This window comes from Phocoena phocoena, chromosome 12 (genome assembly GCF_963924675.1).
Source record: "Phocoena phocoena chromosome 12, mPhoPho1.1, whole genome shotgun sequence".
Taxonomy (NCBI): Eukaryota; Metazoa; Chordata; class Mammalia; order Artiodactyla; family Phocoenidae; genus Phocoena; species Phocoena phocoena.
In genome coordinates this window covers 49,671,970-49,689,407 of record NC_089230.1, presented here as the reverse complement: position 1 = coordinate 49,689,407, position 17,438 = coordinate 49,671,970, and the positions used below count along the sequence as shown (strand labels likewise).

At 43.3% G+C, this 17,438-nt stretch overlaps 1 pseudogene; it reads left to right on the top strand.

The window, feature by feature from the left end:
• LOC136131875 (coiled-coil domain-containing protein 162-like) overlaps positions 1-17,438 on the top strand; it is a 48,926-nt pseudogene that overhangs the window by 16,825 nt on the left and 14,663 nt on the right.

The window sequence follows — 17,438 nt, the reverse complement described above, 5'->3', positions numbered from 1 at the left end:
TTAGGGAGGGAAGATCAGAAATTTAATTATGCACAAGTGAAGTTTGAAATGCCTTTTAGACATCCAAGAAGAGATGCCAAGTGGATATTAGATCTAAATTTGAGGGTTGTCAGCATACAGATGGTATTTAGCCATGATACTAAATGAGATAGCCAAGGGGGTGAGTGCAGACAGGAAAAACAAAAACGGTGAACCAAGGGCTGAGTCCTAGGACACTCTAATGTTAAGAGCTGGTGGGGGGGGGGGGGGCGGGAGGAGAACCAGCAAAAGGAACCTACAGGGAACAGTGAGGTAGAGGAAAACTAGGACAGGGTGGTGTCCCAACGTCTGGTGATGGAAGTTTCTCAAGAAGGAGGAAGTGACAAATTGTGTGAAATGTTATTGGCCGTCAAGTAAAACCACTGCCTTTAGCCATGTTGAGGTCACTGGTGTTTATGACAAAATCAGTTTCAGTGGAGTGAAAGGTAAAAGCTGTGTGAGTGGGTCTAAGAAGGATTTTGAGAGAAGTCACAGACATTAAGTATAGACATCTCTTTCTGAGAGATTTGCTAGAAAGGGAGCAAAGAAATGAGGCAAAAGCTGACAGGGGAAATGGGGTCAAGTGGAGAATTTTTATGAGGTGGGAGAAATGTGTGCTTTTGTGAATGATTCAGGAAAGAGGGGAGAAGTGATGATATCAGAGAAAGGCAAATATTTGGACCAATGACCTTGAATAGACTTGAGGGGATAGCCTCTCCCTTTATTGTTATTTTCTGTATCTTTCTTTTAAAAGATAGCATTTTATACCCACTTTTCTACACCTTGCATTTTCCGCTTAATCTATGGTTCTTTTCACATCAGTACGTGGAGAAATTCTTCTTTTTTTTACAGCTGCGTACTATCCCATTGGAAGGATATACTACAGTTTGTGTATTGATCTAAGTTTTTGCTGTCCTCAGCAATGCTATTCTGAATAACTGTGTATATGCCTCATCACATACGTGTCAGCCCTGTTGCTGTTTCAGTGCAGGAGCTAAAGTTCATCTTCTGCGGCTCTCAACATTTCTAATGTGTGACTCTTTCTTCTCTCTTTTGGATTTCCTCCTCTTTTTTTATTAACTCTGCATTCAAATTAATTTTGCCTTGTAACACCAGGAATGTACTTAAATAGATAAATATAATAGCTCTTCATTTATTTCTGATCATTGTGTTAGGTCAAAATAATTGTTCAGATACATATAGGGACTTTATGAAAACAGATGCCATATAGGATCAATAATTATATTTGATTTGGGATTTTTAGTTATGGTAACAAAATATTGTTCACTGGACTTCAGAGGTACTTTTCCAAATCTTTTTGTTAGGAATCTTTTTAGAGATCTTCCTTATTCCCATGTTCTGGAGGATCCTGTGTCCTCAACCACCACCTCCCCTCCCCTGCCTCACCCATTAGTTTTTGTGTATTTGGAAGTAACAGCTTGTGTCCAGTGTTATGTCTCAGACAGTTGCCATCTTGTAGCTATTAATGGTTGTTCAATATTTTCTGGTACTAGTGTTGGTATGTTTCTCCCCTAGACCTTTGGAAACACCAAGTCATGAGAGAAAACTTTTCAGTTATCAGACCACAAATAGTTGAAAATTTTGTACAGAGATTACTGGAGAATTACCAGGATGGTGGACTAGAGGTATGTACTAAAAATTAGTCATTCTAGAGTGTGGTTTGCTTTTTTTTTTTTTTTCATAAACCCAAACAAGAAAGACTTTCCCTTCAACACATCTCCTAATGCTTCCCTTACTCCCTTAGAGTTGAAGATGTGAAAACTGAGGCTGAACTCAAAGTAGAAATCACATGTTACCATTTTAATTTTGGAAAAAGACTGATTTCTAGTTAAGTTGGGAGAGTAATTAGAATATGCATGTTGGCTAATTTCAGATTGGGCCAATTCTTTAGAGTAACCTTGGAGTTTATGGATGAGTTGTTTTTAGCAACATTTCCTGTTATTGATTTTTTTAGTATAAAAATTTTAAGAGAAAAACCAAAATAACCTATGAAATCACTACCTAGAAAACTTCTTTAAATGTGCAATACGAAGAAAACGTAACACCTCAGAAAGGTAACATTTTCACCCCTATTCCACTCCATCATCCCCAGTTTCCTCTCCCAAAGGAAACCAGTATCAACAATTTGTATGTGCGTATATGTATTTGAATTCATAACTACTCCATATAATATGTATTTAACAATAATATATATTTAATACATACAACAGGCATACACATAGTCCTTGGAGTTTTTAACTGTTTACTATTGACAGGAGGTACCTTTCTAAATCAAAGGCATCTGCTGAAAAGGCAGTATAAGAGAGTGTTTGTGTATATTTGGCCATAACAGAGTTTTTAGGATCTTTGAGGAATTAAGCCTTAAGTGCAGTAGGTAGCTGTGAATCCAGTTTCCTTTGAAATTCAATCATTTTTAAAAGCCTGCCTTAGAAAAATGTGCTCAATTTTTTGGACAACATTTTCTCCACATTTACATTTTTCTAAGCTCTCCAGATAGTCCCCATAATTTTATAATAAGCACTTCAGTTCTTATTTATAAGGTAGAGAATTCACAAGCTTGCTTAGAGATACACTATTCCTCAGAATTTATATGTATTTGTTTTAAGCTTTCAATTATACCCAGTGTGGTGCTGTGTATTCTGATGAGGGGGTGAAGTAATTCCTCTTGGATCCCTGCAGTTCAGTGATTCTCAAGCAGAAGTACAGAGGTGATTAAGGTGGGGTATGCTCAGAAAAATGTTTGAATCAAAAACGTTTGTGGCTTTCCTTAAAAGGAAGGAAATTCTGACACATGCTTCATTATGGAAGATATTCTGTTACATGAAATAAACCAGTCACAGAAACATAAATGCTGCATGATTCCACTTAGATGAGGTACATAATGTAATCAAATTCATAGAGACAGAAAGTAGAATGGTGTCTGTCAGGGGCTGGCGGGTGGGGGAACGGGAAGTTAGTGTTTCATGGGTACAGAGTTTCAGTTTGGCAACATGAAAAGAGTTCTAGAGATTGATTGCACAACGTTGTGAATGTCCTTAATGCCGCTGGACTGTATACTTAAAAATGGCTAAAATGGCAAATATAATGTATGTTTTACTGTGATAAAAAAAGCAAACCAAAAGTTTGTGGCTCAAGATCTGCTCATCCCTTATCTATGTACTTCACCCCAACATTGAAGACAGGATCTTCTGGGAAAGAAATGTGAGTATTAGTAAACAGGGCAAACCTAGATCAGGCACAGCTGAAACTGAGGGCACACTGAAGAGGCTGGTATCAGCCTGCGGTTGTCTTGGAGTAACAGGACCCCAGAATGTTAGGTCCCTCCAAAGTCTGTACCTGGTGGGCTTCTAGTCTCTTCTGGATCATCTGCAGTGACTGGGAGCTCACTCTCTTTCAATCCCCACCCATACCTCCCCACCCCCATTCCTGGCAACTCTTGTTTCAGGCACCTCTTACTGAGCTGGATTTGGCCTCCCCACTGTCTCCACCATGGATCCTAGTTCTGTCTCTGGGACACCACAGATCATGGTTCTGACCCCTCACAACAAGCCTTTAGATAAATGAGGGCAGGTCAGTCAGAGAAGCTCAGTTGGGCCATTGCTAGCATGTGTGAGTCTTCTGTAAAATTACAAGTTGGGCCAGCTCCAGGAGGACAGACCCAAACAGGTGCCCCTCTGGGTGGTGGGTAACAAATATTTACCCCTTCCTTCAGGCCGTACAGCCTATACCAGGGCACGTGGACAGGGAAATGGTGCTCCCCTCACCTGGGTGCCCCTGTGCAGAGCAGACTGCACTGGTGTGCAAGGAAAGCCTGAGCCCTGCCTTCCCTTCTTCAGCCTAAACCAGCTTCCTTTCCTTCAACCTCTATGAGTGCCCCACCCTCCTGGTCAGGATCCTCTGAATTCAAGGTTGTCTGGCCAGCCAAGAGTACCTTTGTCCTGGGTGCTCTGCTTTGATTAACGCCCATGAATGTGTTAGGTTTTGTCACAGCTGACTCATTAGGCTAACAGCCACCTGCAGCCCACACATGGCCTTCAGGCATCCTGCTACTGCCTTATCATTAGCCTTGTTCTTGTTCAACTTGGTCCACTCTTTGAACCTCTTGAAATCTTTAAAACTCTGGATTTTTATCATCCACCATACCGTCTCTCCCTTCCAGGTTCATGTCAGTCTACCCTCGGTATCCTCCTTCAAGCCTTTAATAACAGGGTATGAAAGGACAGGCCCCAAGTGCTGTGCTACCCACTCTGGGTCCCCTCCAGGCTTAACAGGTACTTTGGGCACAGTCTTTCAGTGACCAGAAACTCATCCGGTTGTCCTTTCACCCAGCCCATGTTCTCCATTTGTCCAAAAGGACATCATAAGAAACCTTCTCAGATGTCCTGCTGAAATCCAGATACACTGCATCTGCTCTATTTCCTGAGGGAAAAGTTTAATCTGATCTGACTATTCTTGAACCCACGTTGGCTTCTCGTGATTTTTGCTTCCTTCTCCAAATTCTAGAACACCAGCATTTCACAAGCAGTTCTAATATCTCGGCCAAATTTTGTACCAAACACACTGGCCTGAAGTTAGAGATTGACCTTTTTTTGCAAATCAGAACTGTAATAGTCTATTTTGTGGATTCCAGAACCATTTCCATTTATATGCCGAGAGTCACTCACTCATTCAGCAAGTGTTTATAGATCTCCTGTTTTTTCTCAGGCGCTTTATTAGAGATATAAAGGCAAAAGGCACAGTCTCTGCCCTCAAAGAACTTATGGAAAAAGTTAGGTGAACCAGCAATGTCCGGAAAAGGCTCTTCACATTAAGCACTTTGATAGAGGCACAAATGGGGTGCTATGTGAGCTCCAAGAAGGGGGAGGGGTGGGAAGTAGTCAGGGAAGACTTTCTGGAGGAGGTATTGTTTGGGCCAAGTATTTTTTTTTTTTCATTTAAACATCTTTATTGGAGTATAACTGCTTTACAATGGTATGTTAGTTTCAGCTTCAAAACAAAATGAATCAGTTATATATATATACATATGTTCCCATATCTCTTCCTGCTTGCGTCTCCCTCCCTCCCACCCTCCCTATCCCACCCCTTCAGGCAGTCACAAAGCACCGAGCTGATCTCCCTGTGCTATGTGGCTGCTTCCCACTAGCTATCTACCTTACGTTTGGTAGTGTATATATGTCCATGCCTCTCTCTCGCTTTGTCACAGTTTACCCTTCCCCCTCCCCATAGCCTCAAGTCCATTCTCTAGTAAGTCTGTGTCTTTATTCCTGTTTCACCCCTAGGTTTTTCATGACATTTTTTTCCCTTAAATTCCATATATATGTGTTAGCATACGGTATTTGTCTCTCTCTTTCTGACTTACTTCACTCTGTATGACAGACTCTAGGTCTACCCACCTCATTACAAATAGCTCAATTTCGTTTCTTTTTATGGCTGAGTAATATTCCATTCTATATATGTGCCACATCTTCTTTATCCATTCATCTGATGATGGACTCTTAGGTTGTTTCCATCTCTGGGCTATTGTAAATAGAGCTGCAATGAACATTTTGGTACATGACTCATTTTGAATTATGGTTTTCTCAGGGTATATGCCCAGTAGTGGGATTGCTGGGTCATAAGGTAGTTCTATTTGTAGTTTTTTAAGGAACCTCCATACTGTTCTCCACAGTGGCTGTATCAATTTACATTACCACCAACAGTGTAAGAGGGTTCCCTTTTCTCCACACCCTCTCCAGCATTCATTGTTTCTAGATTTTTTGATGCTGGCCATTCTGACTGGTGTGAGATGATATCTCATTGTAGTTTTGATTTGCATTTCTCTAATGATTAGTGATGTTGAGCATTCTTTCATGTGTTTGTTGGCAGTCTGTATATCTTTGGAGAAATGTCTATTTAGCTCTTCTGCCCATTTTTGGATTGGGTTGTTTGTTTTTTTTGTTATTAAGCTGCATGAGCTGCTTATAAATTTTGGAGATTAATCCTTTGTCATTTGCTTCATTTGCAAATATTTTCTCCCATTCTGAGGGTTGTCTTTTGGTCTTGTTTATGGTTTCCTTTGCTGTGCAAAAGCTTTGAAGTTTCATTAGGTCCCATTTGTTTATTTTTGTTTTTATTTCCATTTCTCTAGGAGGTGGGTCAGAAAGGATCTTGCTGTGATTTATGTCATAGAGTGTTCTGCCTATGTTTTCCTCTAAGAGTTTGATAGTTTCTGGCCTTACATGTAGGTCTTTAATCCATTTTGAGCTTATTTTTGTGTATGGTGTTAGGGAGTGATCTAATCTCATACTTTTACATGTACCTGTCCAGTTTTCCCAACACTGCTTATTGAAGAGGCTGTCCTTTCTCCACTGTACATTCCTGCCTCCTTTATCAAAGATAAGGTGACCATATGTGCGTGGGTTTATCTCTGGGCTTTCTATCCTGTTCCATTGATCTATCTTTCTGTTTTTGTGCCAGTACCATACTGTCTTGATTACTGTAGCTTTCTAGTATAGTCTGAAGGCAGGAAGCCTGATTCCTCCAGCTCCATTTTTCGTTCTCAAGATTGCTTTGGCTATTCGGGGTCTTTTGTGCTTCCATACAAATTGTGAAATTTTTTCTTCTAGTTCTGTGAAAAATGCCAGTGGTAGTTTGATAGGGATTGCATTGAATCTGTAGATTGCTTTGTGTAGTATAGTCATTTTCACAATGTTGATTCTTCCAATCCAAGAACATGGTATATCTCTCCATCTATTTGTATCATCTTTAATTTCTTTCATCAGTGTCTTATAATTTTCTGCATACAGGTCTTTTGTCTCCTTAGGTAGGTTTATTCCTAGATATTTTATTCTTTTTGTTGCAGTGGTAAATGGGAGTGTTTCCTTGATTTCACTTTCAGATTTTTCATCCTTAGTGTATAGGACTGCCAGAGATTTCTGTGCATTAATTTTGTACCCTGCTACTTTACCAAATTCATTGATTAGCTCTAGTAGTTTTCTGGTAGCATCTTTAGGATTCTCTATGTATAGTATCATGTCATCTGCAAAGAGTGACAGCTTTACTTCTTCTTTTCCGATTTGGATTCCTTTTATTTCCTTTTCTTCTCTGATTGCTGTGGCTAAAACTTCCCAAACTATGTTGAATGAGAGTGGTGAGAGTGGGCAACCTTGTCTTGTTCCTGATCTTAGTGGAAATGCTTTCAGTTTTTCACCATTGAGGACGATGTTGGCTGTGGGTTTGTCATATATGGCCTTTATTATGTTCAGGAAAGTTCCCTCTATGCCTACTTTCTGGAGGGTTTTTATCATAAATGGGTGTTGAATTTTGTCAAAAGCTTTCTCTGCATCTATTGAGATGATCATGTGGTTTTTCTCCTTCAATTTGTTAATATGGTGTATCACGTTGATTGATTTGTGTATATTGAAGAATCCTTGCATTCCTGGAATAAACCCCACTTGTTCATGGTGTATGATCTGTTTAATGTGCTGTTGGATTCTGTTTGCTAGTATTTGGTTGAGGATTTTTGCATCTATGTTCATCAGTGATATTGGCCTGTAGTTTTCTTTGTGTCATCCTTGTCTGGTTTTGGTATCAGGGTGATGGTGGCCTCGTAGAATGAGTTGGGGAGTGTTCCTCCCTCTGCTATATTTTCGAAGAGTTTGAGAAGGATAGGTGATAGCTCTTCTCTAAATGTTTGATAGAATTCACCTGTGAAGCCATCTGGTCCTGGGCTTTTGCTTGTTGGAAGATTTTTAATCACAGTTTCAATTTCAGTGCTTGTGATTGGTCTGTTCATATTTTCTGTTTCTTCCTGATTCAGTCTTGGCAGGTTGTGCCTTTTTAAGAATTTGTCCATTTCTTCCAGGTTGTCCATTTTATTGGCATAGAGTTTCTTGTAGTAATCTCTCATGATCTTTTGTATTTCTGCAGTGTTAGTTGTTACTTCTCCTTTTTCATTTCTAATTCTATTGATTTCAGTCTTCTCCCTTTTTTTCTTGATGAGTCTGGCTAATGGTTTATCAATTTTGTTTATCCTTTCAAAGAACCAGCTTTTAGTTTTATTGATCGTTGCTATCGTTTCCTTCATTTATTTCTGATCTGATTTTTATGGTTTTTTTCCTTCTGGTAACTTTGGGGTTTTTTTGTTCTTCTTCCTCTAATTGCTTTAGGTGCAAGGTTAGGTTGTTTATTCGAGATGTTTCCTGTTTCTTAAGGTAGGATTGTATTGCTATAAACTTCCCTCTTAGAACTGCTTTTGCTGCACCCCTTAGATTTTGTGTCATTGTGTCTCCATTGTCATTTGTTTCTAGGTATTTTTTGATTTCCTCTTTGATTTCTTCAGTTATCACTTCGTTATTAAGTAGTGTATTGTTTAGCCTCCATGTGTTTGTATTTTTTACAGATCTTTTCCTGTAATTGATATCTAGTGTCATACCGTTGTGGTTGGAAAAGATACTTGATACAAATTCAATTTTCTTAAATTAACCAAGGCTTGATTTGTGACCCAAGATATGATCTATCCTGGAGAGTGTTCCATGAGCACTTGAGAAAAATGTGTATTCTGTTGTTTTTGGATGGAATGTCCTATAAATATCAATTAAGTCCATCTTGTTTAATGTATCATTTAAAGCTTGTGTTTCCTTATTTATTTTCATTTTCGATGATCTGTCCATGGGTGAAAGTGGGGTGTTAAAGTTCCCTACTATGAATGTGCTACTGTCGATTTCCCCTTTTATGGCTGTTAGTATTTGCCTTATGTATTGAGGTGCTCCTATGTTGGGTGCATAAATATTTACAATTGTTATATCTTCTTCTTGGATTGATCCCTTGATCATTATGTAGTGTCCTTCTTTGTCTCTTCTGATAGTCTTTATTTTAAAGTCTATTTTGTCTGATATGAGAATTGCTACTCCAGCTTTCTTTTGGTTTCCATTTTCATGAAATACCTTTTTCCATCCCCTTACTTTCAGTCTGTGTGTGTCACTAGGTCTGAAGTGGGTCTCTTGTAGACAGCAAATATATGCGTCTTGTTTTTGTATCCATTCAGCCAATCTGTGTCTTTTGGTGGGAGCATTTAGTCCATTTACATTTAAGGTAATTATCGATATGTATGTTCCCATTCCCATTTTCTTAATTGTTTTGGGTTCGTTATTGTAGGTCTTTTCCTTCTTTTGTGTTTCTTGCCTAGAGAAGTTCCTTTAGCAGTTGTTGTAGAGCTGGTTTGGTGGTGCTAAACTCTCTCAGCTTTTGCTTGTCTGTAAAGGTTTTAATTTCTCCATCAAGTCTGAATGAGATCCTTGCTGGGCAGAGTAATCTTGGTTGCAGGTTTTTCTCCTTCATCACTTTCAATATGTCCTGCCACTCCCTTCTGGCTTGCAGAGTTTCTGCTGAAAGATCAGCTGTTAACCTTATGGGGATTCCCTTGTGTGTTATTTGTTGTTTTTCCCTTGCTGCTTTTAATATGCTTTCTTTTTATTTAATTTTTGACAGTTTGATTAATATGTGTCTTGTCGTATTTCTCCTTGGATTTATCCTGTATGGGAGAGTCTGTGCTTCCTGGACTTGATTAACTATTTCCTTTCCCATATTAGGGAAGTTTTCAACTATAATCTCTTCAAATATTTTCTCAGTCCCTTTCTTTTTCTCTTCTTCTTCTGGAACCCCTATAATTCGAATGTTGGTGCGTTTAATGTTGTCCCAGAGGTCTCCGAGACTGTCCTCAGTTCTTTTCATTCTTTTTTCTTTATTCTTTATTAGTTATTTCCACTATTTTATCTTCCAGGTCACTTATCCGTTCTTCTGCCTCAGTTATTCTGCTATTGATCCCATCTAGAGTATTTTTCATTTCATTTATTGTGTTGTTCATCATTGTTTGTTTCGTCTTTAGTTCTTCTAGGTCCTTGTTAAATGTTTCTTGCATTTTGTCTATTCTATTTCCAAGATTTTGGATCATCTTTACTATCATTATTCTGAATTCTTTTTCAGGTAGACTGCCTATTTCCTCTTCATTTGTTAGGTCTGGTGGGTTTTTTATCTTGCTCCTTCATCTGCTGTGTTTCTGTCTTTTCATTTTGCTTATCTTACTGTGTTTTGGGGTCTCCTTTTTGCAGGCTGAAGGTTCGTAGTTCCTGTTGTTTTTAGTGTCTGTCACCAGTGGCTAAGGTTGGTTCAGTGGGTTGTGTAGGCTTCCTGGTGGAGGGGACTAGTGCCTGTGTTCTGGTGGATGAGGCTGGATCTTGTCTTTCTGGTGGGCAGGTCCATGTCTGGTGGTGTGTTTTGGGGTGTCTGTAGACTTATTATGATTTTAGGCAGCCTCTCTGCTAATAGGTGGGGTTGTGTTCCTGTCTTGCTAGTTGTTTGGCATAGGATGTCCAGCACTGTAGCTTGCTGGTTGTTGAGTGAAGCTGTGTGTTGGTGTTGAGATGGAGATCTCTGGGAGATTTTCGCCGTTTGATATTATGGGCAGCTGGGAGGCCTGTTGTGGACCAGTGTCCTGAAGTTCGCTCTCCTACCTCAGAGGCACAGCACTAACTCCTGGCTGCAGCACCAAGAGCCTTTCATCCACACGGCTCCTTAATTTGGGATGATTCGTTGTCTATTCATGTATTCCACAGATGCAGGGTACATCAAGTTGATTGTGGAGCTTTAATCCGCTGCTTCTGAGGCTGCTGGGAGAGATTTCCCTTTCTCTTCTTTGTTCTCACAGCTCCCAGGGGCTCAGCTTTGGATTTGTCCCCGCCTGTGCGTGTAGGTCGCCGGAGGGCGTCTGTTCTTTGCTCAGACAGGACGGGGTTAAAGGAGCCGCTGATTCGGAGGCTCTGGCTCACTCAGGCCGGGGGTAGGGAGGGTCACGGAGTGCGGGGCGGGCCTGCAGCGGCAGAGGCCGGCGTGACATTGCCAGCCTGAGGTGCGCCGTGCGTTCTCCTGGAGGAGTTGTCCCTGGATCCCGGGACCGTGGCAGTGGCGGGCTGCACAGGCTCCCCGGAAGGGGGGTGTGGATAGTGACCTGTGTTCGCACACAGGCTTCTTGGTGGCGGCAGCAGCGGCCTTAGCGTCTCATGTCTGTCTCTGGGGTCCACACTTTTAGCCGCGGCTCGCGCCCGTCTCTGGAGCTCTTTTAAGCAGCGTTCTTAATCCCCTCTCCTCGCGCACCAGGAAATAAAGAGGGAAGAAAAAGTCTCTTGCCTCTTCGGCGGGTCCAGACTTTTCCCCGGACTCCCTCCCGGCTAGCCGCAGTGCACTAACACCCTGCAGGCTCCAGTCCTCTCCCGGCGCTCCGACCGAAGCCCGAGCCTCAGCTCCCAGCCCCACTCGCCCCGGCGGGTGAGCAGACAAGCCTCTCGGCTGGTGAGTGCCGATCGGCCCTGATCCTCTGTGCTGGAATCTCTCCGCTTTGCCCTCCGCACCCCTGTTGCTGTGCTCTCCTCCGCGGCTTTGAAGCTCCCCAACTCCGCCACCCACAGTCTCTGCCCGCGAAGGGGCTTCCTAGTGTGTGGACACTTTTCCTCCTTCACAGCTCCCTCCCGCTGGTGCAGGACCCGTCCCTATCCTTTTGTCTCTGTTTATTTTTTTCTTTTGCCCTAACCAGGTACGTGGGGGGTTTCTTTCCTTTTGGGAGGTCTGAGGTCTTCTGCCAGCGTTCAGTAGGTGTTCTGTAGGAGTTGTTCCACGTGTAGATGTATTTCTGGTGTATCTGTGGGGAGGAAGGTGATCTCCACGTCTTACTCTTCCGCCATCTTCCCGGAAGTCGATGAGATTAACCTGGGCCAAGTTTTAAAGCACAAGTCAGAGTTGGCCAGAGGAAGAAGGGCTGGGGAGGGAAGGCAGCAATCTAGGAAGGGAGTTATAGCAGAGTTCAGGGGAGGAGATTGTAAAGGTAGGCAGGGCCAGGTCCTGAATGGCCTTGTGTGTAATCCTTATGAGTTTGGATTTCATCCCAGAGTCAGTGGGAAGTCACTGAAGCATTTTGTCAGCAGAGGTAGGTTTTAGAAATATCGTCAAAACACCTTGTGTGTGCCTGATGTTAGATGGATTGTTGTGAGGGGCTCCGAGAGGAAGCAAACCACAGAAGCACAGTTTGCTCCCAGCAGGGTCAGACTTTTGCCATAACAAGGCCTGGCACCTACCATGCTTCACTTCAGGCTGTATCTCCAGAAGAATCCATGGGGCAATCTTGTGCTCTTCCAGCCAGTGCCACACAATATGGTTCAGGTTTAAGTGTTGGTGAAGAAATCAGCCCACTGGAGGGCACTGGGCCAACAGTCATGACTCTGGTTCTTATGCAACCCAGGCGCCTGCCTTCGAGGGGAAGGTGGCAGATGAAGCCCCTTTGTGCTGCACTTTGACATCAAGCTGACTTTTAGTGACCTAGGAAGGCAGGGGTGAGTTGTAGAACAGCTTTTGAGAAACAAATTGCTCTCTGAGCTCATAAGACTTGCCAACAGAAGCACATAGGCTGTAGTCCCGCAACAGATGCTGCTCAGGTGGCTCCAGTGCTGCTTCTGGGAGGCCAAGTGCCATCTGCAGAAGCAAAGTTCATCTGGAGAGAGGGACTGCTGGGAACTGGGAGTCTCCCTGCACCTCTCTGTCACCTGTCAGTCACTGCTGCCTGTCTGCCCCACTCAGACATGGTCCATGTGCCCACTGCAGATGCTCTGGCAGGGCCCTTACTCCTCTCCCTGCCTTCCCCTCACCCCCTATATGCCATCGCCTTGAGCTGTTCTTTCAGCCCAGTCTCCTGAAGCCTCAGCAGAGCCACTGAGGGAAGGGAGCAACATGATTTCTCTGGCTTCTGGAGATGCTCAAGGGGAGTCCTGGCTATTCCTACCTCTTTGGTGTAACACAGACTCATCCAAGGCTTCCTCCTTGGCTGGTTAAAATAGCATGCTGGCTAAGAGAGGATGGCAGAGGGCCATGGTGGTTCAAGTCTGCATTTCTGTTTGTTTGGGATCCTATATCTGCAGTGGCTATGGAGGCATTAGTTTGAGAAGTGTTTGCCCTGTGGAGGCCCTGTTGGCATGCTCAAGTTTGGGCACTGCTGTCCAGGACAGAGAGGGGTGAGTCACTCTGGCTGACTCCAAGCACTGGGCCTGGCCCACCTGGATGAGGTCACCGGCCACACCTTGATGGCCCCAAATGTGGTCTCATGACTTCTCAAGGCTTCAGGCTTTCAACGCACTCAGTCTGGGAAGTGCTATCTTTGTCAACACTAATTCATGTAGCCTTGGCCCTTTCACCATAAAGAAGTCAAGGTCCAGGGGATGGAATCTTGGTGTCCTTTGCCTTGGTATCAGCAGCGGACTCTGGCTGTCCTACTGCTCACTTTCCAGGACCAGGATGGATTGCCCTCACCCACCTCCTCTGAGGGAACCCCTTGAGGAGGCCCTGGAGAGTGAGGGTGGGAGGCTGAGCGCCTCCCCTGACTGCCTGGCTCCTGCTCATAAAATCCCCCATGAGCAGAGGTTTTCATCTACTGTTTCCATTATGCATGTCTTGAGTGCATCCTGCCAAGCTGCTATAGTTGATAACCTTTGCCAAAGCTTTACTATTTTTTAATTAGTATATACATTTTATTTAGGCATACATTTTTATATATAATTATTTTAATTATATATACATTTTATGATTATATTAGAAAATAGAAATATGATGTATTAGAAAATACACTCATAATCTTACCCTCATTGATAGCCACTATTATTATTTTGGTCTTTCCTTCCAAATTTTATTTATAACTTTTAAAAATTCATGCACTTTTTTTTAAACAAAATAAGATTATTCTATATGCCTTTTTGTTGTAGTGTACTTTTTTCACTTGACTATATGTTATAAACATGTTTCCTTGTCAGTAAACATACATCCACAGCACAGTTTTTGGTGGCTGTTTAGTGTTTCATCCTATAGATGAATAAGACGGATTCAACCTGTTTTCCATTATTAAGTACCTTAGATTGTTTCCATTTTTCTTTTCTATTGGAAGGGCTACTCTAAAGAACATCTGTTAACATATATTTTTGTGTATAACTTTTATTATTCTCTAAAAATAAATTCCTGAAAGAGGAGTTACTGGATCAAAGAGCATGAATATTTTAAAACCCTTTCACAGCCACTGCTAGTCTGCCCTCCAAAGTACTACATGGATTTCTCCTCCTGTCAGCAGTGGTGAGCAAGCCACTTTCCTCACTCCATCAGTACTGGGTTTTTATCAGTATTTGCCATCTCCGCTAGTTTGCCTGACCTGGCAAAGCGTGTCTGGGCCCTCTCTGGAGGTCAGTGGCACAGAGGTTGCACTGATAGGACAGTGTCACCAGGACAATCAAATCAGAGCCAGGGGAATCACCCCAGGCTGGAAGGAGAACCTAGTTTGTGCAGCAAACTTCCAGTGAGCCTAGAGCCGTCCAGACCCTGGAAGTGTCACAGATAAAGCTCATCAAGTGAGCAGGCTGAATCTTGGAGTGGGCCCCATAGGACTGCCAGATACACACACAAACACACTCACTGATACGCGTTGAGGGACACATACAGACATATAGAGACCTATACAAACACTCACAGAGAGACATACACAGAGAGGTACAGACACACAGAGAAGCACACACAGACATGCATTTATGAATATAGACACACACACACAAATGCACACAGACACACTCGCTGATACAGACACACAGAGACACACAAGCACTCCCATGGACGTGCAGGTCCTAGTCAGGTAGATCTGCCCTACCTTTCACATATTGGCTCCCATTTCTCTTGAGTCTAAACCTAAGTCTGCCTTGGACGGTTGGACTTTTCCTCTGTTCCTTAAAGACCACCTCTTCAAAAAGGGTGCCCAGCAGCCTAGAGAAAGGGATGGAATGGGACTGCCTAGAGAGTGAGAACTATGGCCCTTTGACCAAGGCAAGAAGTGCCCCTGTCAGAGGCCCCACTTCAGAGGCCCCTCTGGCTCTGCTCCAGCCCCACCCTTCCCCACGGCCAAGGGGACATGCCCACTCCAATCCCTGGCCTTCCTTCTGGACCGTGCTCCGGATACCTGGGCACTGGAATTCCTGGCCCTTCCCCAGATCATCCTCCCCAGAGAGAGAATGGGCCTCACCACCCGTGAGCACACCCTGGCCTGTGGGGTAGACAAGGACAGCTGTGCAGGGGTGTGGACAGCCAGGGTGTCTGCTTATATGCATGCAAGCCCGCCTCCCACCCGTGTGATGTGAGGTCAAAGGGAGGAAGCAAAGGGGGTCAAACTGTAAACTATGGGTTCTAGCTCTCCCTGACCATATCTCAGCATAGAACTCAGAGTAGTCCAAGGATGATAAAAATCAAACCTGGCCTCCCGAGTCCCTTTGAAGGTCTGTTTTTCAAAGTAGGAGAATTAAACATTTTCATTTTAATAGTTTGATTTATAACCTTTAAATATTTAGAACACTTAGACACATGGAACGTGGGCATCTGTTTGTACTCTTGTCCCTGGCCCTGCAAATGTTAAGAGCAGACCTGAAAGAGAGACGTTCAAGGCTACAGAGCTGATGTTTTTCCATGGAGGAGAAATGGAAGTGGATCTGTGAGCCAAGGTAATATGTGCCTTGAGCTCTGGTGTGGTGGGGCTGCCTGGGGGAGCTGCTGTGAGCGATGCCCCTTTTCAGATCACTTTCAGGAAAGACCACCTCGAGACCTGCCTCCTTTCCCTGGGTTGTGATGTGATGGCCAGAGGATGCAGCAACTTCGAGAGCTACTCCATGTGTTAAGAGCATGTATTGGAGCATGCTAGGCAGAAGCTTTGCCAGAAAGAGCAAGTATGTTCCCAGACAGACAAGAAGTGCATTGGGGAAGGTGTGGGGAGGGAGGCCCAGGAATCACTCCAAAGAGGAAATAAAACACAGTGCAGTCTGGTGCAGGGAGGTGTTCTTTTGCAAGAATTGAGGGTAGATGGCCCTCTCCAAGGTTTTCTTCTCATTGGCTCATTTCCTTGGGCTCTGGTCTTCTCAGCTGGGAAGGTGATGGCCCCAGCAACACTGGGTTGTATGCTTTGGAGGGGTCTAGTGGGGAATATAAGAGGTAAGCAGTAAGGCAGCTGGCCCCCAGGGGAAGATCCATAGCTGACCTTCCCACCCTCAGCAAGCACAAGGGACTTTGTGCTGTTCCTGGTTCAGCAAAGAAGCTAGGATCCTTGAATAAACTCTGTCTTTAGGATGCACATCATGGGTCTCACTGATGAGACTTCCTTAAAATGAGATCCCGTCCTAAAGTTCAGTAGAGCAACAAGCACAGTCCTAGCTCCAGGTGGGGCCTGAGGATCTCAAAAAGAAGCACGAATAACACAGATAAGAGCTGTCTGGAGCATGGTGCACTGAATAAATATTTGAGTTTGGCTATGCACTGCTTTCTCCTCTTTAGGAATTAGACATTATACGAAGAGGTCAGAGGCCACCTGAAGACAAGGCTGGTCAGGTAGGTCAGTTATTACTAAAAAAGTTCTCCATTTCTCAAATCCACAATCTCAGCAGTAGTCAGACATGGGACATCCTGGTGTCATTTTCTTGTGCCCGTTTCTATAGAAATCCCATCAATGACTGGTCCACTGCAGAGACATCCAAGGAGTGTGCCTGTACTTTTTAAGCAATGAGGGCTTTTTTTTTCTTAGTTTTTTGGTGACTTTTGTTATTTTTTTATTGCTTCGTTTTTTCTTTCTGTTGTTTTTTTGGGAGGGGGTGTTTGTTTTCTTTTGAGGCCAATGTGCCTCCTGAGGAGGAGGTATATAGGCTAAGGTGTCATGGGGAGGCCAGTTTGGAAATGGAAGCCAAGACAGTTGAAGTATTTTCTCCAAAGTACTTAAGTAGCATCTCTTCTGGGTTCATTCATTCAGCAGCCATTTATCGAGCACCTACTATGTGTCTGGAACTGTTCTGGGACCCTTAAGCCAACTTTAGCTGCTTCTGCCCACACTTGCACAACAGGATATTCACCTTCTTCATTAAGTTCAAAGTAGAATACCAATTCAACATTGATATATTGATACAAAGGACTCTTTTTGCAGTGGCCATTTGGAATTCCTGAATTATTTTCCATTAAAACAAAATTTCTGCTACTAGATTGCAGAGCTCAGTTACAATATGATCATGGAAGTCACTGCTCTGACTCGACTCACGGATTGGGAGGAGGAGACTCTGGATCTCAAAAAGCAAATTCGAAACGAAGTCCAAGAGGAATATGAAGCATTAGTTCAAGCTTTGTTTGTGACATGTTTGCACATCAAAGTAAGTGACCTGGGTCGGATGTCTGGGCAGTCCTGTGGGGACCCGGGTGTACCTGACCCCCGTGGCGGCTGTACGGAGAGATCAATAACAGAGTGGGCTTTGTGACAACAAGAGATTGTTGGGCCCAAGAATTCTCCAGCTCCAGGCTTTCACTGCAGAGAATGAGTCAGC